Here is a 26,818-nt window from a genome sequence, read left to right as displayed (position 1 = left end):
TATTGTTACTGAATAGAAAATGTGAACAGGGTCTCTCTATGTAGCAAAATGTCAGGATACTACATCCACAGCAACAAAACCCCTTTTTACCACTCACACACAACAGTTATTCTGGTCCAACCAGAAAGTGAGTGATTCAGGCAATGTTTAGAGACAGCTTTTTGAAGATTCGTGACAGGATACAAGTCCAGCTGAAGAGCTCTCTTTCATGTGGAAATTGCACAACTGCACTCAAAAAATAATATATTCAATAACCAGAATATAAAAATAAAACTAAATAAACGTGTTTTTATATGAAGTGACTGTTATTGAGCAGTACTTCATAATGCAGTTTAAGCAAAGTGTCCAGGTCACACAAATCACAGAATAAACCAAAAGGCAGGCTAGAAAATCTGTAATCTTTTAGGTAACGTTTTCCTCCTTGTACAGCACCTTTAATACAGAACACTACATTTTAACTGACGTAGCGGCAGAAATATTAAGGCAGCGTGGTCCAGTGGTTAAAGTCTTGGGCTTATAACCCAAAGGTCACTGGTTCAAATCCCACTTCTGCCATTTAACCTTCTTGTGCTCCATCCTATGGATGAGATGTTAAATTAATGTCCATTTGTTAGTGACTCTGCATATAATGCACTGTTAAGAGCCTACCTCTGTAAAGGGCTTTGTGATGGTGGTCTGCTATGAAAGGTATTATATAAAAATAAACAAGCAAGAACTGGCTGGTAAAACTGATGACCATGAAAAGATTTTTTTTTTTTTTCTCTTTTTCTCCAGTGGTGTACTTAAATCATGAGCCCAAAGCAAAATGTTGCTACTTTCCTCTGCTTGGTATGGTGGAGAAAATCCTGAAAGGATCAAAAGGTACACCAATGGCAGAATATCACATTGACATACATATGCATGCCAATCCTGTTATGTGGCTCATGTTGTTGTCACAAGGATGCTGGAGGATGCAAAATGACAACCATACTATGCTCTTCCCCATGGTCTACTGTTACTACCCCACAAGCAGTCAAAGGCATAGGAATGACCACCCAACTAATGTAGATATTAGAAGAATTCAGTCTTTAGTGTTTGCTATACAACACATCCATTAGCACAACTCTCATCTTTAAAATGTCATCATGCACACTCATCTCATGATGGCACCTGGTATAAAAGTACCTGTACATATAAACAAGATGTAACCTTCACTTAAACTAAATTTGAAATGCAAAACACTATTTTATTCCCAATTATGGTAAACAGAAGGTCTTTTAAAGAGAAGAGACACTCCGTCAATGCACACCTCCTCTCGGCCTTGCCGCTATAGCAACCCAGTGGAGTTTAAAGGTCGACTAAAATATTCGCTAATTTAAAAATGGAGGAAAATAAGGACTTTTATTGCTCAACCATGCAAATGCCATCCATTACAGAAACAGAAAGATTCAGACTCTATTAGGGTTTAAGTCGATGATGAAGGTGGCAAAGAACAGAGGATTTGAACCCTGTCAGAATAAAGCAATGTCAACCTTTTAAAAATAGGAATAAAAACAAATCCCTAGCGGGAGGTCTTGGTTGCTTTTTCAGCACATTCACATAGTATGCAAGAAGAACCACTTGTCTAACTATTGCCCATTATAAGCATGATGAAAAGGTCAGTAAAATACACTAAGATGGATGAAGCGCAACTGCTTGAAATATCTACAATCATTTTGTTATTTACAATCCAACTCCCACCCCCATGATATGTGGTTTAAGATAAACATGTAATACTGTGTAGTCAAGAAAAAAAAAAAAAATCTATTTTTTTCCTCTGTTCGCTATAACTAAAGTAAACTCTCAGTTAAATGTTTAGAAAGATCTACATGGTAACCGTTGTTGTTGCTTATGGCAACCAAAATGATAGCTATCGAGTATGGATCACATTTCTGCAGTCCTATTTTTTAATAAACATGCACCCGACGTACCGTTAACATTTAAGGCTATGATACTTACAAAACAACGTGGTGGATGCTCTCAACTCTCATCTACATAGTACAAAAAAAAAAAAAAGCAAGCATGGTTTATGGCCCTCAAATGCTTGAAATGATTTTGTTGCATTTACTCATTAGTAACCACCCCAACAGTTTGGAACAAAATTACTTGTATTGCGTTGCCAGGACAACATCCTCAGAGTTCCTGCTTATTACAGCAATATAACAGACTCAAAACTGAACTGACAACAGGACCAAGATTTAATGAATGTTGAATAAAGCCGTGACCTTTTCATTACAACTAACATGGCCACAATGGCAACAATTTGGCAACAAAAAACAGCAAAAAAAAAAAAAAAAAAAAAAAAAAAGAAAAGAAAAGAAAAATCATAACGAAACTCCTGCGCCCCTGATCACAAACTGGAAATTGCTCCATCAGTTTTGATTGGGAGTAGTCTTGGAAAGACCTCTGCCCAGCAACTGGGGGAAAAAAAAAGTAAAGAAAATAAAAATAAGCACCTAAAATCCAACTCTGAGAAAAGCAGGCAGAATAACAGTGGAGGGTCACTATGACGAATATCCACTATTTAATGCCACAGAAACAGTTAAATTCTTTAATAATATCGGCTGTGACTTATCCAGGCGGGGTATAGTTTGAGTCAAGTAGATAAATGTTCTGGCAAGTGTCCTCCTCACTGAGCAAAAGGTTTGTCTGCTTGTAAGTTTTAGCCACAGCATGTACATGTGAAAATGTACTTGAGATCTCTTATTTGTACAGAAAATAGGGAAGGACCAACAGATGCAGGCTAACATGAATACAGTATTGTACCTTCAGAAAGTATATTAGAAAAGTTAAATTCAACTACACAATGGATAGTAATGGTATTTAAGCTAACAATGGAACATGTATATTTAGGTAGCTTTAAATTTGACCCCGCTTCGACCACTTGTTGCAGATGAACTTGTACGGCAAGGGATTGTTCATTACTAACCTTTGATTCCATTTAGAATAGTCCGTTCACCTGCTCAGTTGTGGGATCCAGGTCAATGTCGTAAAAAACGGGTCTAGTGGGAAGTCCAGGCATAGTACTCATCTGAAAGCAATGAGAAACACGTCAGACTGCAATGAATCAATGTGTCACACAATCGATTACCAACTGTAAGCAAGTGCCACCAACTCAGACAAGCAGTCATTTAATTAGTGATCAACTATGGAGGCAAGCGCACTGCAAAAATACAAATACATAGCAACCTGATTTCATAGCAACACACGATCACTTATTGAGGGAGGCTTATCATTTAACTGGGATGGAATCCTTTCTGAGACCTGTGGTGCTTACAAAATACAACATTCTTAAATGTCATCAATAAAAACCTAATTACAGTCACAATTACATTTTCAGTAGACAAGTCCTTTAACAATGACATTGTAAAACTCTCAAGCAAGCAGTCAATGTATTCTGAGCAGAGGCTCTACAGCCAGAGCGATTATCCTACCCCTATTGTGTCTGGTCTCAGTGTGATTCTGGATAGCATTGGGATGCTTTGTTGAAGCACGTAATACAAATACTATTTAGTTATATCCACTTCTAGCATGATGACTGAGGGCAACCACCCTGCACAGTAGCCTATATTAAGGCTTTTTTCTTTCCCCCCACACATGGATGAAAATAATCATTTGATTAGATCTCTTCTGTAGATCTGTACTTGCTAGGCAACCTGGCTTTCCTGGCTTTTTCTTTTGTGTGATGTCAGATCAAAGTTGTGCTATTATTCCAATAAACCAACATTAAACTACAAAGGTACAGTGAAGGGTAGGTTGTCAATTGACGTAAACATTTATAGAGTTTTCCTAAAAAGTATTTTTTCAAGCCAGTATTATTGAGTGACTGATTCATACTGACAATTCCCTTTACAAACAGTAGCTGAAATTATAATCAAAGGGTGAAAGTTAATGAGAGTTGAAATAGGAGTTCAGATAAAGTGTTCTAGACTATGGTAGTTATTCCACTAATGAGGATAGCGGAATAACCCCCAAAGCCCCCAAAGGGTTGGATTGGGTTGATCATGGCTACCCTCATGAGAGAAAAATGCACGGCACTCTATGTTAAAATGATGTTGAATAATGAAGACCCAGGATTGTGGTGTGGACTCTAATACCCAATCACATGCAGTGCTATCTCAGAGGGCTGCTAAAAAAGATAATCTTCCGGCTGTTAATGTGTGCAGTGCCAGATCTTTTCTACCCCCATCTCAATTATCACATTTTAATGGCAGGCTGCAGATGCGGACAATAAATTCAAATAAAAAATGTCTGACAATCGTTGGCTTAATACAGCCATTTAATCTCACCTACACTTGGCAAACATCTTAAGATACAATGTAAATACTGCACAAAATTGTTCTAAATTGTCAAGCATTTATAAATGTATTCAACACAATAGCAGTGTTCTTTATAAGGTCTGTCAATGTGTCATTGTAACCTCCTATCATAGAATGACAATGGGTGCTGATTTTAACAGCCCACAATTTACCCCCTATTATAAATTTGCATGGCTCTTACAAACAGCTCTCAAGTATGATGATGGTTCCCTGTAGCAACAGAGCTAAAAGACAACAGCTTCTATAAAAAGCACAAATTAATTATGGTTTCACTAGGAGCATCTATCCTTCCAGAACAATTTGAACACAGTATATTGCTGCGTAATTCTCAATTGCTCCTTCTGCTTTGATTAGTATTAACCAGGCTTATTAGCTTGTGTTCATTTTCAGCCACAGGGAATACCAAGATGGACTACTGAAGTGGAACTTCGTAAGCAAGGTGGTTTTAGAAATGACCACTAAGTTTCACCCGCTCTGTAACTGTGTTAGTGAGTGAATACATCTGTAAACATCACCAGTTTGAGAGACAGAAATGACAGAAACCAGCTATAGAAGCAGACACAGTGGTTGCTGCAATACACTAATCTTGGTATATAATGAGCTAAAGCAAAACAACAGAGAATAGATACATTAACCAGAAAAGACATGAGCATAAAAAGATATACCTTTAAAGGCTTTTTCCATCCAGCCGAAGAAAGACTTGCAGTCCGAAACGACCTTATATAATTGATTTTTGGATCAATTGTTCACATTTTGATGTACCTACATAACCTTTTTCTTTTTGCTCTTGCTCCTTTTGGTATGCAACAGCTTTCTTTTTTCAAATTTTCTATATATCAGTTTGGTTGTGTTTTCAGATGATATTCTTCAGATCGGGATTGGAATGGGGATCGGGTAAGGTGAATTTTCCGCATCGCGATGGGGTCAATCGCAAAACAACCCCACCCTGAACACAAGAAGATTTCAGGGGTTCTAAAAATTTTAATTAACCCCAAGCCAATGTGGCTGACCAGATCTAGATATACACACACATATACAGTCAGCCTTAGTTAACTTTACACCCCACAGGGATGCCATTTAGTGTTGACTTATCCAAAGTGTCGAGTTAACAACGGGTGCAATAAGCCATGGCATGAACATGCATATAAGTAACAGAACTCACGTTTACAGTATTAACAAGTTTACTTTTAGTTTAATTTCCTTTTGAAAATGGTTGAAAAGAACTGCACTGAACGAATCAATTACAGTAGTATTATACAAACTCTGTGCAATGTCCTTGCTCTTTAGTAAACATGTAATGAAGATTCAGATGCACAGGTGGGTCTAAATTCATGTGAACTATTCCATGGTTTATCAGTTAACATTAATGATCTTTATTACTATTCTCCTGCACTAATCTACCACACTGCTGCTGCTGCTATTCTCACTGTGTCTATCCACACACTGTCTAATCCTTCCGGTTCTTGAGTTTACTTCCTTTGTGCTGCTACTGGTTATGTTGTATTGCAGCAGTATATTTCTGGACACTACTCAGTAATAAGAATTAATAAAATAACTACCGCATTATTTTTACGAAAACAATTTAACCACAAACTGTTGACTATACTTTTAGTTATTGGCCTGTAATGTCTAATTTGAGGACTTAAAACAGCAAAAGTTAACAGAATTAACCTCGATGAACAAAAACAATAAACAACTTAGTTTCACAAATTAAGCATTGTCGATTGTTTTGCATGCAAAAACAGGCGCTCTGAATAGTTCAGCTGACAAGCTTGTTATCCCCAATCACCTGAGCTTTAAAGCCAACTGAACGAGAACACATTTTTCGCTTCTGACTCAATGTGCAGTGCACTGATACTTTAACCAGCTGCACTTGGTAGTTGTGAAGGAACGAATTAACTATCCGTTTCCAGTCAGGAGAAACGACAGTGTCGCGTTATCCACCAGTCTTTAATAGTTTGTATCCCTTTGGTACCGGTAATAAGTGTCAAGTTATTAAGCGTGGTGTCAAATTAAAAAAAAAACAAGAGACAGGATACATATATTTTATATGGAGAGCATTCGGGACCAAGATTGTCTGTCGAATTAAGCAAAGGTGTCGAGTTAACCAAGCTTGAGTGTGTGTGTGTGTGTGTGTGTGTGTGTGTGTGTGTATATATATATATATATATATGTGTGTATATATATATATATATATATATATATATATATATTATATATATATATATATATATATATATATATATATATATATCTGAGGTGAAATAACCTAGTGTAAAAGATTTCCTGAGAAAAAGGCACAGAAACCGAGAATGTTCTTTTATCATGTTTTAAAATGAAAATCTGTTTGCTGTAACTACACATTAGATGCCTTCACAGCAACTGGAAGCACACAGACAAACAGACAAGATGGCTTTGTGAGGTACAGTACAATCAATCACTAACAGTGAGAAAGACCTAAACCTAGGAGGTACAATACTTCAACTGCTGGTCCACAGGGACACACCTGCTGTTGTAAACACACAAATCCAACTGTATTAAACCTGTAACCCTCACCAGCCACCAGAGCACCCACCTGCTTGGTGTAAAGATCTGCTTTCTGCTGGGCCTCAGGAAGGAGTTCTATATCAGCAGCACCATAGATCTTCTGAGCAATGATCCTGATCTTGTCTATGATCAGCAGCTAAAAATAAAACAGGATGAAGAATAATGGTATAATTCTATTTATGTTATTGATGACTATTAAACACTCAATGATGTACTGGAGTAATACAATGTATTATTATTATTCGACAAATGCTTTCTTTATGTCTCCATTGAAGTTTGTTAGTATGACAAGTTTATAACCCACTAGCTAGGTTAACACATTGGGAGCCGGCATTCCAGATACAATAAATCAATACCAAAAATGAAATGCATGTTGCCAATAGCAATGGACAATTAACTCCACTTGTAATTAATGCAATATTTTTTTCTCCCTCAAAGAATTTGTAGACAACACTTATATAAAACCACCAGAGACCTTTTGAAATGCTCACATGTTTAGTAGGAAGGGCTTAGGTAGGCAGGGCAATTCACCGTGCACCAGCGACCCCTGTGGCTGATAGGGCACCTGCGGGTCTGCAGTGGGGCCTCCAGATCTGTGTTGTCCTCCGGCACTATAGGTCTGGTGGCTTCTCTGTGGATCCGCAGTGCGAAAAATGATGGATTGGCAGGAGCACATTTTGGAGCATGTTTCAGTCTCCATTCCCCCCCAGCTAATTTAAAATTAAAAAGATTTCAATATTTGCTCTTTTAAAAGAATATTTGAATACAATATGAAAAACCCATGCTTGCTCTTGCATTATTTAAAACCAATATTCTTTGTTAGAATCATTTTTCTGAACCATACACAAAATTTCATTTGTTACTCATTTTACACCACACTCAGTGTTGGCATTTTAGGCATTAAATGTAGCTTAACTGTAAACTGTACTTAACTGTAATATACAGAAGTATGGCTATACGGTAGAAACTTACTGAATCAGTTTTGGTGCCACTGTACTTACTTCAACATCAAAGAGAAACTTGAAGTTACTGGGTGCCTCTGATGTTCTCAGGACAGCTTGAGCCAGAGTGACAGCCCCCTTCCCCACCCTCTGCCCAGTGAGTGCACCTCACAGCATCCACAGCCCCTGCTTCCTTAGCTAAACCACACCAACTCCAGCTCCGTGTCTGTGTCAGTTCTGTATTCAATAAAGAGGCATTGCATCAGCCAGGAATTAGGGTATCAGGGCAGGCATACAAACCCAGAACCACACTGCAGGCCAGACAAAGACCAAACAAGTCTTTATTCAAATACGATAAACAGTTATGAGTATCCTGGGTATGACAGGAATTATAAAAAGGTCACAGCTATGGCTGGAGGAGACCCCCAGGACAAACAATAAAGCCAGCCTGTCTGAAGGTAGGAATGTGTATACATACAAGACTATCTGCAGTGGAAATGTAACTCAAAACGAGCTTGGCTTTGCTATCTGTGTGTTAGAAATGGTTGACTTTTGTTATCCCAAATGTATAATGTACATTATGTAAATGTAAATACTGTTCCTGCTTTTTAGTCATGTATCATGGGGATTTTTAATGGCTTTAAAAAACTAGGAACTCTTTTCATCAACAAGTTAGCTTTGTTATTAACATCCATATACTTCTTGCCAGGCAGAATTTGTTCACTATTTCATTAGAAAACTGTTGCTTTCTGCATAGACTCTAGTGGATATAAGTCATTAGCTAAGGCTGTACATGGTGTTGCTATGGTTACAACAGTAAATGTGTGTAAAAAAGTGTGTGAAAGATTGGGATTGATGAAGCTGTTTTTTGTTCTTCACAACACAGACTTTACAACCATTCAGAAGCCAAACACTGGTGATCATACCCAAGATTTCAATTTTCACATTTAAACGAAATCTTTGAATGCTAACGCAGAATTTCAACAGGTACAGAAAGCTACAATTTGCTTACGATTTGAATTATCAACTGGTACTGTATGTTCCAAAAAAATCAAAATAAATGTATATGTATTATTCATTTCAATACTTAACCATAATCTTTTCCATTACACATAATGTTCATTTAATGATTATTTCATACACTTAAACACCTCAGTCAGTTTAAGTGTTTAGCACAGATCCTAAGTAGAAAGGCACTTACTTGAAAACAATAACAGCAACCACCACAGGCACCCCGAACGCCATGGCATTCTCAACCTGTTTCTGCAGGTTACTGCAGCCTTTCTCCAGAAGACCCAAATTCTGGGTCCAAAGCAAACCAAATCAAATTCTGTAGGTACAAAGTTTGAGGTTATTTATGTTACAGGGGATAAAAAAAAAAAAAAAAAAAAATAATATTATATAAGCACTGGTTACTGCACAGGTTGTTAATTCAATAGATCTGCTTGCTGCAGAACGATTCATCAGAAGCGCAAGGAATGACCTCAAGCACAGATGTAAAGGCTAACTGTTTGTGCCTTAAAGTAATAATCTATGAAGGTAGGCTGAAACTGAATTTATTTGCCGTAGTGGGGGGGGGGTGATTGAAGTATATCATCTTTAACAGCTAAAATATCATGATACATTTTGAGGTATATTGCCCACACCTACAATGTGCTCCAATGTGGCTAATCCTAGCAGGGTATATGTTGATCAAACCCAGCCCTTAGTGTAAACATCAATCAATATAGATAGCAAGAATACGCTAACCAATACCAATTGTAATTCTTTAATAAGGATGATATGCTGGCCCTCAGCCTGCAACAGAAACTTAGAAAACAAAAAAAGAACATGTACAATAATAATAATAATAATAATAAATCAGCCACTTAGAATTTATATTGAATGTTTTAGCCTAAAACATGTGTTTACTGGTCTACTTAATGTTTGAACACAGTAACACATACTGAAATAAGTGACAAAAGGATACATTCAATAAGCCAAATACCTCCTCTGTATATTCCTTTTGGAGAGGCAGGCCTGTTGTGACCTATATGAAAAAATAAAAGTTCATATGAAAGCTATTCTTTTGAAATGGCAGAGTTTAGTCCCTAAGAAATACCAAACCAAAAAACAAACAAAAAACAAACAAAAAAAAAACTATTGTTGCAAGTCTCATAATCCCAGTTGTTTATGTATTTATGTATTGTGAATTACTGCTCCAGGTAATTTCACTGCCCACTGTTTGAAGAGAACATGTCCTATTACTTGTGTGCATCGCTCACCAGCACTTGTTGAAACATCATTGTACTGAGATATAATTTCTACCACGGCTATGTCTCTGATGCTTGCATAAGAAGAAAAGCAACAAAGAACTGAAAGGCAGCTAGGTGGAAGTGTTAATCTCAGTTCATTTGAGCTCAGAGGGAATCTTATAAAAGTACCAGACTGACAGACACATCAATGCACAGCGAACTCTGGTGCATATCTTTTAATAGAACACCTAGGGCACTACTTTGAAGGAGGATCAAAGCTCATCTTAACAGTGAAACATCAGCAAGAAACTACTCAAAACAACAATCAAACTGATTCTTGGTAGTTTTAAACTGTTTGTTTTATTTCTCCCACTGCTCTAGGATTGAAATTGGTTCTGAATCGCATCTCCCAATTTGGGGTCTTTTAATACAACATTTCTGGTATTTCAATTAAACAGTAAGGTATCAAGTGGCTGTTAAAACAAAGCCTCATAGATAACAAGAGCTTTTCAAAGAAGTTTTCCAGTCTTAAGATAGCACTTATTAAAAATGTTTACAGTGTGAAGTAAGCACTACAACAGGGCCGCCTCCATGAATCTTTAGAGCTCTCACAGTGGCTACGAGGACCACCATGTGTGGACGCAGGACTGAGTAGCAACACTTGATGCTGAAAAACTTCTCCATGCCAATATCTGCTCCTAATCTGGCTTCCGTCACTAGCAAAGAAAGCAGGTCAGTAAGGAATGACCACGTGTCTCTCCAGAACACTATTGGATTCCTTTGTAGACTGGCCATGCCAGATCAGTTCCTGGCCCGGCCTACTCTACTGGAAGTCTAGCTCTGCAGGTTTAGTTAACAGTTTAAATTCAAATGCTCTGCAAACATTCCAATTCAGCTGGTTCTATATCTAAGACTTTGGGGACATATGTTAAAATACAGTGCTGCTATTATTGTGGGTAGGTCCCTTCATTAGTTGGAAATGAGAACAACTCTGTCTGGGATTTTCTTTTCCCTACAACCACCTTACACAGGACAGACTTTTTTTTAATTGAACGCAACATTAAATCATAATACATAAAAATACAACATGCGAATAAACATGTACAGTGTGAAAGATGTCTTCTACACAAAACGAAAGCAGCAAGTTCCTTCCTTGTGGAAAAGTAGATGGACCATATTTGTCACAGACTAGTGTGTTTCCACATGGAGGTAATATAGATTATACAACGCTTTATTGGGCAGTGTGGCGGTACATTTCAGAGTACATGTGAGGGTACATGCGGAAGTCATGTTTTTTGGCTCAGAAGGGATATGTGAGAACAGTGATTTTGGACATAGCAGTGTGGCATTATGCAGATGTTTGGGCGCATACAGATTATTATACAATGACCAAATACATTCGGAACAGGAATGTGGGATAGTTTAGGGTTTTATTTTGTATGTAGTGCTGATGTACCCTTTAAATCAAAGCATGATACATTTTGTATTTATCCATCAGAGCAAAACGGTCATTTGAATGGCAAAGATGTCTCATCCATAACTTAAAATCATGCAATAGTGCTAAATTTACAAATACTAAAATGAGTTTAGCAAGATCAACGGAAAGCTTTCCATTAAAGGTATTGTGCTCAGCTTCTCTATTCACATCACATTCTATAATCAATACTGTTCTGAGATTTACAAGTGTAATTATGTATTGTATGCGTGCCTGATGAAACATAGGATTTTGCTGCCTGCTGAATTGGAAAACGTACACAGTCTGCAGGAACCTACCTACAAACCCTCCAGGACCAACCAGCTTCAAGGTGATCTTATCAGTCAGGATGGGTGAGTTGCCATGGGCAATGTTAGCAAAAGGTCCTGCACAAACAAATACAGGTGTTCCTTTGAGAAAAAAATAAATATCCAAAACCAAAAAATTATTCAGCCTTCGTTCTAGATTTCCATAATACAGCCAGTTGCTCTACACATTATTTTATACAGACTTCTGCTAGACAATAGTCTGCTATCACAATCAAAGCCTTTATGACAAAAATGCAAGTCATTTTGACATGGTACAGATAACAATCAATACTGTGACCAAATCAAGGTCAATGTAATATAAAATTTGAATGGGTAGATCTTAAAGTAGCTTCACATGTCATGTTACCCCTGGCCTGTATGTGATGCCTACAATCTACAGGAGTTCTACTCAACTGACAGTTTTTGTTGTCTTAACTTTTTATGACATTTGTAATTATTCGAAAGGATTCACACTGTGCTTACTCAATTAGGTTTTATTGTGTTATCTGTGTGCCTGCTGTATGTATCAACCAATTTCTTTGTATTAAGCACCAGCTGTGTATCGCCAGATATACATAAGGAACCTGGATACAAAAAGCTGTTCACTTACTTTAAGGACTGACTTAGCCTGGAGCAACTTATTGTTTTAAATTTAAAACAGGAGCAACATAACATGATTATAAAACATCACTACTGGCAGTCTGTTTATCATTTTGATCTCCTTCACTCACACTTTACAAAAACTGTGATAAGCCCTCATTTCTATATAGTCATCTTTAGTGTGGTCATTGCCAATGGCAACGCTATTCAATCATTCAAATACATTCAACAAAGCAAGCCAAATGCAATGTTTCAATCTTGATAAAACAACTGGTCATAGGCAAGCACCAAGATACAGGTAAGTCAAAAGATCCCCATCTGTCTAATTATTAGTGTCAAGTGAAAATGTTTAATATGCAAGCTGTTGACTGAATTAGTGTGGACTGAATCCTAAAGGCTCTTATTAACACAAATTCAGCCAAAGAATAAATAAAATATGACTACCCACACAAACTCCTGGGATTTAGGTAGGCAATTATAAAAATGAGTGAGTTACACAGAAAAGCCTACATTATCTTATGCTGGTGACTCTGCCCACACTCATTAGATGAAGTTAACTGCTCAAATAATTCAGATACAGAATTAATTCAACTGTAACATTTTCCTCCTCTACCCACCTCCAAGGTCTGCATCAAGTTTGGTTTGACTGCGTCCTTCATAAGAATGGTCAAAGCACCACTCACACCCTGCAGAGAAGAGAGAGAGAGAGAGAGAGAGAGAGAGAGAGAGAGAGCTGTTAAAAAAGGCATGAACAAATTCTAAACATGTAATGTATTCAACAATAAAACAACAAGTTGGATGTAATTAATATATTTATATATTAATTATATATTATATTTACACTGAGTGTACAAAACATTAGGAACACCTTCCTAATATTGAGTTGCACCCCCTTTTACCTTCACAGCAGCCTCAATTCGTCGGGGCATGGACTCTACAAGGTGTCGAAAGCATTCCACAGGGATGCTGGCCCATGTTGACTCCAATGCTTCCCACAGTTGTGTCAAGTTGGCTGGTAATGGATCTCTACTCCGAATAACTCATTCCATCTCATCCCACAGATGCTCAATTGAATTGAGATCTGGTTACTGGGCAGGCCACTACTGTAAACTGAATTCACTGTCAGGTTCGTGGAACCATTCCTGGACAATCCTAGCCTTCGTGGGGCATGATCCTGCTGAAAAAATCCATTAGCAGATGGATACACTGCTGCCATGAAGGGATGCACTTGATTGGCAATGATGTTCAGATATCCTGTGGCATTCAAACTTTGCTCCACTTTTATCAAGGGGCCCAATGTGTACCATGAAAACACATCCCATACCATCACATCACCACCAGCATGTGCTCATGTGGTTTTCTCCATACCCTAGTCCTCCCTTCAGCGTGAAACACCAGGAACCGGGATTCATCAGACCAGGCAATGTTTTTCCAATCCTCCAGTGTCCAGTGCTTTCGTTCCTTAGACCACTGCAACCGCAGTTTCTTGTGTTTTGCTGAAAGAAGTGGAACTGTGTTAGGTTGTCGGCCACCATTCCCCATTCGTGTCAAGGTATGACGAGTTGTGCATTCTTTTATGGGTCTTTCGGCACCAATGTTGTACTGGACTGTCAGTTGACTAACTGTAGCCCGTCTCTTGAGCTGCACAATTCGTGTCAGCCTCCTTTGGCCTCTTTCACCAATGAGCCGTTTTTGACCACTGGCCTGCCATTGGCTGGATGTCCTTTGGGTGGTGGACCATCCTTGATACACACAGGAAACTGTTGAGCGCGAAAAACCCAACAGCGTTGCAGTTCTTGACACACTTAAACCGACGTGCCTGGCACCTGCTACCATACCCCGTTCAAAGGCACTTAAATCTTTAGTCTTGCCCATTTACCCTCTGAATAGCACATATACACAATCCATCTCTCAATTGTGTCAAGGCTTAAAAATCCTTCTTTAACCTGTCTCCCCTTCATCTACACTAACTGAAGTGGATTTAACAGGTTATATCAATAAGGGATCATAGCTTTCACCTGGATTCATCTTGTCTGTCTATTTCATGGAAAGAGCAGGTGTGCCTAATGTTTGTACACTCAGTGTGTGTGTGTGTGTGTGTGTGTGTGTGTGTGTGTGTGTGTATATATATATATATATATATATATATACATATACATATATATACATATATATATATATATATATATATATATATATATATATATATATATATATATATATACACACACACACACAGCTCTGGAGAAAATTAAGAGACCACTGCAAATTTTTCTTAAATCAGCATCTCTACATGTATGGCAGCCATTCCATTCCAGTGTCTGTTGAATTCCAACACAGGCACACCTCATTCTACTGAATGAGGTACTGATTAGGGGATCACCTGAACCAAATCTTATTTAACGAGGAAAAGCATATAAACCACTCCTGTGGTCATCACGATCCTCTTGCAATAGGACCAGCTGGATGGCAAAACAGTGCTAGTAGTACCTCAAAAGTAATTGGAATCAAAAAATAACTATTGGCCATACCCAAAGATTTGAAAAGGAAAGTTTAGAGTAAGGAAAAGAAGGGTTCAATTCTGGCTTTACTGGCAGAGGGACACAGTGAGCGTCGGGTTGCTTCTATCCTTAAAATTTCACAGACGGCGGTTCATAAGAACAAGGTCAAGCAGCACACATTGGGGACAACAAAGCTACAGACCGGCAGAGGGCGAAAATGACTCTCCACTGACCGGGATGACCGTCAATTCATTCGAATGTCACTCAGCAACCGTAGGATGACATCAAGTGACCTACAAAAAGAATGGCAAACGGCAGCTGGGGTGAAGTGCACGGCGAGGACGGTTCGAAACAGGCTCCTAGGGGCAGGGCTGAAGTCGTGCAAAGCTAGAAAAAAGCCCTTCATCAATGAGAAGCAAATAAGAGCCAGGCTGAGGTTTGCAAAAGACCATAAGGATTGCACCATAGAGGACTGGAGTAAGGTCATCTTCTCTCATGAGTCCAATTTTCAGCTTTGCCCAACACCTGGTCGTCTAATGGTTAGACAGAGACCTGGAGAGGCCTACAAGCCACAGTGTCTCGCACCCACTGTGAAATGTGGTGGAGGATCAGTGATGATCTGGGGGTGCTTCAGCAAGGCTGGAATCGGGCAGATTTGTCTTTGTGAAGGACGCATGAATCAAGCCAAGTACAAGGTTGTCCTGGAAGAAAACTTGCTTCCTTCTGCTCTGACAGTGTTCCCCAACTCTGAGGATTGTTTTTTCCAGCAGGACAATGCCACACAGCCAGGTCAATCAAGGTGTGGATGGAGGACCACCAGATCAAGACCCTGTCATGGCCAGCCCAATCTCCAGACCTGAACCCCATTGAAAACCTCTGGAATGTGATCAAGAGGAAGATGGATGGTCACAAGCCATCAAACAAAGCCAAGCTGCTTGAATTTTTGCGCCAGGAGTGGCATGAAGTCACCCAACATCAATGTGAAAAACTGGTGGAGAGTATGCCAAGACGCATGAAAGCTGTGATTGAAAATCAGGGTTATTCCACCAAATATTGATTTCTGAACTCTTCCTAAGTTAAAACATTAGTATTGTGTTGTTTAAAAATGAATATGAACTTATTTTCTTTGCATTATTCGAGGTCTGACAACACTGCATCTTTTTTGTTATTTTGACCAGTTGTCATTTTCTGCAAATAAATGCTCTAAATGACAATATTTTTATTTGGAATTTGGGAGAAATGTTGTCAGTAGTTTATAGAATAAAACAAAAATGTTCATTTTACCCAAACACATACCTATAAATAGTAAAACCAGAGAAACTGATAATTTTGCAGTGGTCTCTTAATTTTTTCCAGAGCTATATATATATATACATACACACACACAGCTCTGGAGAAAATTAAGAGACCACTGCAAATTTTTCTTAAATCAGCATCTCTACATGTATGGCAGCCATTCCATTCCAGTGTCTGTTGAATTCCAACACAGGCACACCTCATTCTACTGAATGAGGTACTGATTAGGGGATCACCTGAACCAAATCTTATTTAACGAGGAAAAGTATAAAAACCACTCCTGTGGTCATCACTATCCTCTTGCAATAGGACCAGCTGGATGGCAAAACAGTGCTAGTAGTACCTCAAAAGTAATTGGAATCAAAAAATAACTATTGACCATGCCCAAAGAGTTGAAAAGGAAAGTTTTGAGTGAGGAAAAGAAGGGTTCAATTCTGGCTTTACTGGCAGAGGGATACAGTGAGCGTCGGGTTGCTTCCATCCTTAAAATTTCAAAGACGGCGGTTCATAAGAACAAGGTCAAGCAGCACACATTGGGGACAACAAAGCTACAGACCGGCAGAGGGCGAAAATGACTCTCCACTGACCGGGATGACCGTCAACTCATTCGAATGTCACTCAGCAACCGTAGGATGACATCAAGTGACCTACAAAAAGAATGGCAAACGGCAGCTGGGGTGAAGTGCACGGCGAGGACGGTTCGAAACAGGCTCCTAGGGGCAGGGCTGAAGTCATGCAAAGCTAGAAAAAAGCCCTTCATCAATGAGAAGCAAAGAAGAGCCAGGCTGAGGTTTGCAAAAGACCATAAGGATTGGACCGTAGAGGACTGGAGTAAGGTCATCTTCTCTGATGAGTCCAATTTTCAGCTTTGCCCAACACCTGGTCGTCTAATGGTTAGACAGAGACCTGGAGAGGCCTACAAGCCACAGTGTCTCGCACCCACTGTGAAATGTGGTGGAGGATCGGTGATGATCTGGGGGTGCTTCAGCAAGGCTGGAATTGGGCAGATTTGTCTTTGTGAAGGACGCATGAATCAAGCCAAGTACAAGGTTGTCCTGGAAGAAAACTTGCTTCCTTCTGCTCTGACAATGTTCCCCAACTCTGAGGATTGGTTTTTCCAGCAGGACAATGCTCCATGCCACACAGCCAGGTCAATCAAGGTGTGGATGGAGGACCACCAGATCAAGACCCTGTCATGGCCAGCCCAATCTCCAGACCTGAACCCCATTGAAAACCTCTGGAATGTGATCAAGAGGAAGATGGATGGTCACAAGCCATCAAACAAAGCCAAGCTGCTTGAATTTTTGCGCCAGGAGTGGCATAAAGTCACCCAACATCAATGTGAAAGACTGGTGGAGAGCATGCCAAGACGCATGAAAGCTGTGATTGAAAATCAGGGTTATTCCACCAAATATTGATTTCTGAACTCTTCCTAAGTTAAAACATTAGTATTGTGTTGTTTAAAAATGAATATGAACTTATTTTCTTTGCATTATTCGAGGTCTGACAACACTGCATCTTTTTTGTTATTTTGACCAGTTGTCATTTTCTGCAAATAAATGCTCTAAATGACAATATTTTTATTTGGAATTTGGGAGAAATGTTGTCAGTAGTTTATAGAATAAAACAAAAATGTTCATTTTACCCAAACACATACCTATAAATAGTAAAACCAGAGAAACTGATAATTTTGCAGTGGTCTCTTAATTTTTTCCAGATCTATATATATATATATATATATATATATATATATATATATATATATAATATTTTTCACTCTCATTCCAATAGTGACCAATACGATTGAGATCCGGGGTTGTGGTAGCCATGGAAGATGCATGAATTACGTGTCATGATCCTAAAACCATTCACACACAATCCTGGCATGTTGGATGGCTGCATTATTGTTCTAAAAGTAGCCTGCACCATCAGGGTACAAAAGTGCAGCACCGTTTAAGTAAACTACATCTGTCTGGTCTTCTAAAATAATCAAGGGACCCAGGGTATACCAGGAGAAGATCCCCCACATCAGGGCAATGCCAAATCCAATCAGGTAGGCATGCTCTAATAAAAGTGGCCAGACAGCGTTTACTGCCATCTTAGAACATGTGTGTATTTATACCCAATTAAATTGATCATCTTCAAGTTCTAAACTATTTAAAAACACACCTGAATAGTTGCAATGTAATGTGGCTCAGCAGGCCATCACTAGATTTTCATGCTGCTAGAGCCAATCTTTCAGCATAGCCACCATCTGATATCCCAAAACCACCAACCACTGGTCAAATGGCATTCTTTGCCTGCCCTGGACTGAATGGCAGAGGCTGTAGGAGAACAGCTCTTGTAGAAAGGTTGCATGGCCACTGCTTGCATTGTGTCTAGAGATAGCCAATGACATTGTTACAAAACACCCCAAGCACCAGAAATCCATACTGACTTGTCACTTGACAGATGTTTCTGTTAATCAATACCCTCTGAAGACTCTGAACAGGTTATGTAATGTAAATCAAAACCTCACTTACCTTCAGGCAGTTGATCTCAATTGGAGAAAATGTCCTCATTGTTTTGTTTACAAGAACTAGCCAGTTATACAAAGCCTGGAAAAAAAAAAAGAAGTGCTACTTAAAATAGGATAATGAAGCTCCTCGGTGGCCCTCTAACCTAGCCCTGTGGCCCTCTACAAATTACAACGAGGACCAACGTCAGAAGACTCATAAGGTTGACATCCAGCAGTGCTACAGTATTTGTCTATAAAACTTTCTTACAGTTCTTAAACTGGTCCTTGCCATGTCATTCTTTCCATTATAAAATGTGATTTAAGTAAAAATAGTAGGGAATTAGAATGCCAAAATGTTTAGTGTTCCAGTTCATGAAGGAGAAGTACCTTGTCGCTCTTTGTGTGTTTTCATGGAACATGCAGGCTTCAATGGCAGCAGCGACCAGGTTGTTGGCTGCAGTAATGGCATGGCTGTCTCCAGTGAGATGCAGGTTAAACTGGAATATATAGGGCACCATATAATACTTTATATTGTAGGACCACAAACATGCAGAACAGATGTTTCGAAAGAAATATAGCAGTCATTCAAAAATATTTGAAAAAATGTGGTATTGTAACATACCAACTCGATAGCCCAATGGAAAGGGCAGGAAGAGATTTCACAGTGTTACAAGATTCACGACGGTACCAATATTACGGACTCTAGCTCTTTTTTATATTAAGATGATATTAAACTTCAAGATGGTTGGGACAACATACCTCTTCCATTGGAATGACTTGAGAATATCCTCCTCCAGCAGCTCCACCTGTGCAGAGAGAACTTTGAAGTGAATAGAGGTCCCATTTTATATACAGAAAAAAAAAAAATCAGCTTGTGTTGGCTTTTATTAACGTCAAGATACGGTGAATAAGCAGTATAAAACTTATATTAAAAACAAACTTGCCTTTGATTCCGAACATGGGGCCCTGAGATGGCTGGCGAACACGCTGAGCTGTAGATGGGCTTCCAGTGCCTGTACCAGACCCACTGTGGTAGTGCTTTTACCCTCACCCAGTGGAGTTCGAGTAATACTGTAAAATACATGAAAAGGGGATGTCACTAAAATACATGCTATAAAACAATATTACAGGTGCTAGACCTCACACACTGCAAGTCTTTACAATGCAGAGGAGCGAAGGGGGGCTGTGTGCAGAGTGTTTAATTTGATCTCACCAGGAGGAGTCGCAATCCTTAACACCAGCAGTGCATTACTCATAAGTTTACCATGGGTCATTTTGCAGTTTTCCCCTGCTTTCTCCATGCTTATATTATGCATTTACTATAGTTTACACTGGTTTGCCATGTTTATCAGCCATAGTGTATAGGCAAGAGGTTCAGGTGTGTCTGTCTTGCAGTAAAACGAGGAATATATCAAACTGCTATGCAACAGGAGTCTTATTTCCATCCCCATTGTTTAAATAATTATGCACAAAATTGGATGGGTCTCTTTAGTTTCAGAACTTTAACAACATATTTTCTCTATATTTACTAAGCTTACCCCCCCACCCCCCCCAGAAAAATAGCAACACACTTCAAACAACCAAGTTATCTGAGGCAAGAAAAAAAAGTTAGACTGGCTTACCCGGTCACAACAATGAATTTCCCAACTGGCCGGTCCTGGAGTCTCTTCATAGTTGACAGCAGAATCTTCACTTTGGTTTTCCTGTACAGCTCCACCTCGTCTGAAAACAAGCCAATTTCTCTTGCCAGCTTATCGATTGGTTTTGGAATGCAGGCTCTTGAGATTTCAATGTCACTGCAAAGGAACACAATTCTCATTCTTATGTATGCATTGAACACTTTCAAGTTTCAATGGCTTTTCAAACAGCTTGTTGGGGGACTGGTGCTGTTGTCAGGATTAGTTGTCCGTCACAACCTATGTATTAAAGTGCAAATTGAAATTATTAAACTACAATCATATATTCTAGGATCTGCAGCCATTACCTTGCATAGCAGATGCACCTACTTCTGTTTAGCAGATGTCCTTGAAAATGAACATTAACCAAGTTCATAATTGTACCATAAGTTATCAGTTCATCACATCCTCTGACAAAGGCAAAAACTGAAGGCTTTATTTCAATGGCTGGCATGACCCACTTCTGCTTCACAGATTTAATTCAACTTACCCAACTGACAAGATCATGTTGGTATGCTGTACTTCACTTATGAAAATTATTGTTTCACCATCATGACAATTACATTTTTTTAATCAAATGCTTATGATTAACTTTGTGAGTATCAAAAATAAAGAACAGTGTTTTGTACAATGAATAAACTGCGTGTTAAAAACAATGACATAGAAATTACATCTAATAATATACATGTTAATTTCCTTGTATCTCTTGATTTGAAAGCAGACTGTCACAGCAACACAAATTTGGATTTTCACTTAAAAAAAATCTCTTGAATTGAACAGCAATCTCAGCAGTAGATTTTTAGTTTTTAAAGAGCCAGTCGGACTCAGACCCCTTGAGGCAGAATGTTGAGCTAGACACAGGAAAAAGTTAAGCACCAGAGGGCCTCAGTGAGTGAGCAGAGTGTGTGACAAACAGGGCAACTGCCAAGACTGAGAAGAATAGATGCCTCATAGCTTTTGTCCTTGAGTACAGTAAACAAAAGTGGTCCAAAAAGTCACAAAAGAGCCCTTTTAACAATGATTTTACATCAGTGCTAAATTAACTTAGATTCTCTTTCAAAATCTGTAGCATCATCAAACAAACACAAAAAAAAAAAAAAAAAAAATATGTCTAAATTTAGCACCATGGTTAAAACTTTGGGAATATTGCCCAAAGGCACACATATACTGGGCATCAAAATAAACATATCACTTATACTTGGATAAAATTCACTAGATATGAACTAACATCATAAAGATGCTGCAAAATGATCTGTCGATCTTGGGCAGGTGTTGTGACTCTCCCAGTTCGTGGCTTATTATTGACAGAGTGTGTCTGGTTATACCATCTCGCCAGGTTTGAAATTGCAGACTGTGAGCACCCAAGACGCTGCCCTAGTTCAGCCTCCACCATGCTGATTGCACGAAGGCGCTGCTCTCTTTACAGAAGTGACATATTGTTTTTTTTTCTGTGATTTTCTTTATTGCTTTTATCCAAGCTTGCAATTCAACAACTGAAATCACTCCATATCCAGTGTCAAATCAACTGTCTCACTAATTAGGTGATTAAGTGCATATGCCTCAGTCATTATCACTCAAGCATGTCATGGTCAAGGATGAATGATCAAGTGATTAAAAAGAAACCAAAAACACTTTGTCAATGTCCATCATTTATATACCTTATTTTTCAAAAATAAATGTGTTATGATAGTGATAAGTTTCTTTTGATGCTTCGTATACATACAGCACCATTAAAAACTGCTAGCTTTGTTAATATTTGTAGGTGTTTCCCCCATTATCTTAATGTAAACCAGTTTCTTTACCTCGGTACTGGGTTTAGAAGATTCAGACTTGTGAGCTGAATGTGCCACCTTCTGGGTTTATTGTTCTCCAAAAAACGCTTTGCACGTTCTACCGTGTTCTGTTGACAAACAAAATACAACATATATTTACCAGAGAGCAGTGAATTTGTATATGGTTTCCTGGGTCACATATAATACACAAAACTGTACAAATGAAAGGGTGACACACATACAGACAAAAGGTTCCTTCATATATACCGAGATTCTGAGACTGTCAATAACTTGCTAAAGAACTTAAAGTCTTACCCAAGTTTCATCACAATTGGCTAAGCTACTCTAGATAGGTGTTAAAATGTAACAGCAATATACACACATAACATGCAGTCACCTCCTTATATCCTTAGATCCTGACACTCTTTCTCCTAACCATTGGAAATGGTTATTTTTCTTACTTGTGTGCATAAAGAATGAGCAATATAAAAACTGCATCATATTTACGTCACATGAACCAAAGCCAATATTTTTTTTTACTGGAGTCTAAATTTGGCTTTATATAAACCCATATGCATTTTCTATCTGCACCTTTTACATGTCACAAAGATTACAGAGTCTACAGCAATCTACAGTCCACACCTCCATCAGCATGGCCACAGTCATTGGTCCCAAACCACCTGGTACAGGGGTTATGAAGGAAGCTCTCTCCTTGGCTTCACTGTAGGCAACGTCTCCAACCACTCGCTTCCCACTTGCCTTTGTGCTGTCTGTAAGAGAGCAACAACAAACTTGTAGAACTAGACATATAACTAAGCATCCCCGATAGCACAGCAGGATGGCCAGTCTGAAGGTTATTATTATCTGTTAACTTAGCAGACGTCTTTATCCAACGCCTTTATCCAAGGCGACTTACACAGGGTAGGGTGTGTGAAATGTGCCTCAGCTGCACAGCCACTTACAACGTGACACCCAAAAGACGGAGCACAAGGAGGTTAAGTGAGCCAATGAGTGAGCCGTGACTGGAACCGGGGACCTCCTGCTTACAAGCCCTTTTTCTTTAACCACTTAACAACTCTACTGAAATACCAAAAGAAACTTCAATGTAATGTCAAACGTTCCGACTAGAAGTCTTCAAGCTATATATTTTTTCTTTTGGTATTTATACGCACTATTGAGTTTATAGTTATGCATGATTATATATATGGACAGACGGTTAATTTGTATTGGACAATAACCATTATCAAACTTAAAACCAGCAGGAAATGGAGTGTCTATTTGTTTTAGGTATAATAGTATACCACATGCTGTTTGCTTTAGTGAAAATCCAAATCCTTAATATAATAACAACTGTGATTTTACCACATGGACAGTTAAGCCTTATGGTAGCTCTTGCTAGATTACCATCAATGACAGTCATTTCTTTGTACAGCGAATGGGACATGTGATCAAACCTTGAAGAAAGCAGTGATGACAGATTCTAAAACCCCTACAGGAATGTTTAATAATACACAGTTGCTGCAGCCATTTGCAAAATCAACTGAATGTAGAGCACGCAGGTAATAAAATCAACAATAAATCAAAGTATTAAGAAACACCATTACTCAAAAGCAAGAAGGGTGTAGAGACTCTTCACAAGCCAATAAATTGAAAATCTGCATATGCATATTACTATACACGGTAATAAAAATAAGCATTGTGAAAACAGTATTAATAAAATGCAAGAAGCAATACAATGCAGACTTCACGAAAACCTTCAAATATACCGGTTATATATAGTCTGAAAAAAAGCCTTGACCATCATTCTTGCGAATACATTTCCATTAGTGCAAAGGCCATTTATGTCTTTGAATAAATAAACAATGCGTGGTGCTTCCTAGTCCCACTTAAACTTGATAGAGCTGCACATAAAATATGCCCAATGAATTAAACTTTGAATCTACAAAACACATATCAGACAACGTTAATGACTGAGCAGCATTGCAGTCCATGCTTTCTATAAAACAAAGGTCATGCTGCAGCCACTTCCCTGTCCACAGAATTGATAAGTTGAAACTCAAATTGTTCTTGGGGATTACTAGAAGTCAACCCTTTTCATAAACTCAGATGCCACCTAGTGTTCAAATCCTTTTAAGTACAAGTTACATCTCTGGCTCCTGCAAAATTTGAATTCCGTTCCTCTGCACACATAATTATTATTAAAATGTATGTCCGTTTAACAGAAACATAAAATTGAAAGAAGGCATTGTCATTTTAATTGACCATTCCCCTTACAATTTGCAATCATTCTGAGTGGTTCTGGGTTCTGCTTGGACTACCTGTCGATATAAGTAGAGTAGGTGGGGTTGACTGTATTGGAATGAGGAAGGCTGCTTAGGGCTGGCAATTAGGACTCACAACAAAAATGATAACTCACTACTAGAACAACATAACCCAATACCAGGCACCATTCAAAGTGAGAAATAAAATAAAGAAAAATTGAAACTTAAAACGTATAAAAATCTACCAAACTCAGTTTCGCAAACGGGTTAGTTGGAGGAAGAGTTATTTAGCCGCTCAAAGCAATCCATGCTCTTCTGACAGGTTGCCCTGAACCAATGATTTTCTTTTCACAACATGTCTCATCACTGCTCCAACAGCCCCTTGCTTGATCCAGTATCCTTTCACCATCTCTGGCTTGCCAGCCCCAACGACTAAAATATCAGCACTGTGAACGTGGACAAAGAAAGTGAAAAAAAAAAAAAAAAACACACACACATTTCTGTCCGGACTTGCTTATTCATGTGTGTAAGACTGAACACACAATTCTGATTGATTAGAAAACTCAATTTTATTTTTACCTGCTCAGCTAGGTCGACAGTCTGGGAGTGGTATGTTGTTGCTGTTGCGTGGCACCCCAGCAGCAGGTCATGCATGGGTGCCCCGACAATCTTACTGAGCTCGATAACCACAGCGCTCTTCCCAGCAACAGAAGTACCTTCAGAGAGACACATCTCTGCTAAAGTAACTGTATGCAATACAATGATTCCATAAACCGTACCTATTTTAAGATGTTACAGCACACTGGATTTTCATTTTAAAACATGATATCTGTTACTACTTTAAGTCAAAAGGAAGTTTCCATTTTTGCCGTCTTGGAAATATGTTAAACTTACGCTTGGGTTATTTCACCTCCGTATCTTCATGGTCGCAGCCTGCTATTGGCTGAAAGCATGTCAGTCAATAGGGGAAGCAGCCGATTGGTTATTGACAGGAACTAACCCATTGAATGGTTGAGCAAAACAACGTTGAAATACAAACCTGTCTGTTTGATGAGTTCCATGCATCTTTTAGGAGTACATGGGATAAAGCAATCTCCCAAGTCACCACGAGCAAGCTTTCCTGCATTTATACTAGTCAGACTAAAAGAAAAACAAGCATGACAGTGGCATTCATCTCCAGCCAAAACTGGAATTACAAAATGAGATCCATCAGTAACATGAAGAAATAGATCATCATGACACTCACCCGCTGAAAGCACATGCAAAATTGTAGGTTTAACATACTCTTCTTAGATGCTTCCACATTACCTAACATGAAAGCAGTAACAAAACTACACTTTAGGACAATTTGTTAATCCAGGTCATTTTAGAAATTAATATACTGCACACATACACACAAAATATGAAATACTTAAATTAAGATTATCTTTTTCTGCAATGTTTAATCTTTTAAGGACTTATTTTGAGCAAGTGCAAAGGCACATTTTCAGATGAATACAATCATTTGAAATGATAGAAGACAATAATAAAACTAATTGAAAACAATTGTTCGCCTTGTCTTACTAAGTTGCTTCTTGATAGTTTTATTCTTTTCAGAACATTTGCATTTTCTTCAAAATACAGCTCATACAATCTTTGAAAACTGTAACTATTCACACACTGTTTACTGCCTGATGAAACTGACTCTAGGAGAATTGTTTGTCTACTTGGTTTTACCTGCAGTACTACTGAACCTGTGAATCTGGATAACATCACTCAAACTCAGGCACTCTGGGTTCCTGCTGTACATGATTGTAAACAGAGCCTTGACCAGAGATGTTTTTGCATCTGCCTTTAAGACAGGCTGTCTAATTCTACAGAAAACAGCTGGACACAAGCACCACATTGTCAGCAACAATTGATAAAACCTTCATTATCTTGAGTTTTCCATAAAAGTTAATTTACCAAGTCTGTTAGAACACAAATGATTACATATCATTAGTGCAGCAATTAAGTATCTGTTTTCAACTAAATGGAAAGAAATTGAGGCTTTTAAAAGTTGCCTTTAAAAGTTCCAGAAAAGAGCCAGCAGTGGTTGTCACATGGTTTAGTTTGGACTGCGTAGTAGTAAATTCATGCACATAGTCTTCTATAATTTTAATTTACTCAATTAGATAAACAACATTTACCCGATAGACACTTTTAATTGATAGTATTCTGACTTGCACAAATACATTCAAACTGTTTTGATTAACCATTACCTCAGCTTCTGCTTTCAGCTTCATACTAATGTAAAGGTTGGAGTCGTCTCTGTCACCAACTTGAAAAGGAAAGACATGTATTAAATATGCTTACGTTCCTTCATATATATCTTTTTTTACTTGAACAGTCATTT

General features: G+C 38.5%; 1 pseudogene; it reads right to left on the bottom strand.

Annotated features, from left to right (window-relative positions):
• Window positions 1–2,337: 2,337 nt before the first annotated feature.
• Window positions 2,338–26,233, bottom strand: LOC121324330 (annotated as a pseudogene).
• Window positions 26,234–26,818: the final 585 nt, after the last annotated feature.

The sequence above is a fragment of the Polyodon spathula genome, chromosome 12, assembly GCF_017654505.1.
Source record: "Polyodon spathula isolate WHYD16114869_AA chromosome 12, ASM1765450v1, whole genome shotgun sequence".
In the NCBI taxonomy this organism is placed as follows: Eukaryota; Metazoa; Chordata; class Actinopteri; order Acipenseriformes; family Polyodontidae; genus Polyodon; species Polyodon spathula.
The sequence above is the reverse complement of the archived record's forward strand: the minus strand, read 5'-3'. Positions and strand labels throughout refer to the sequence as shown.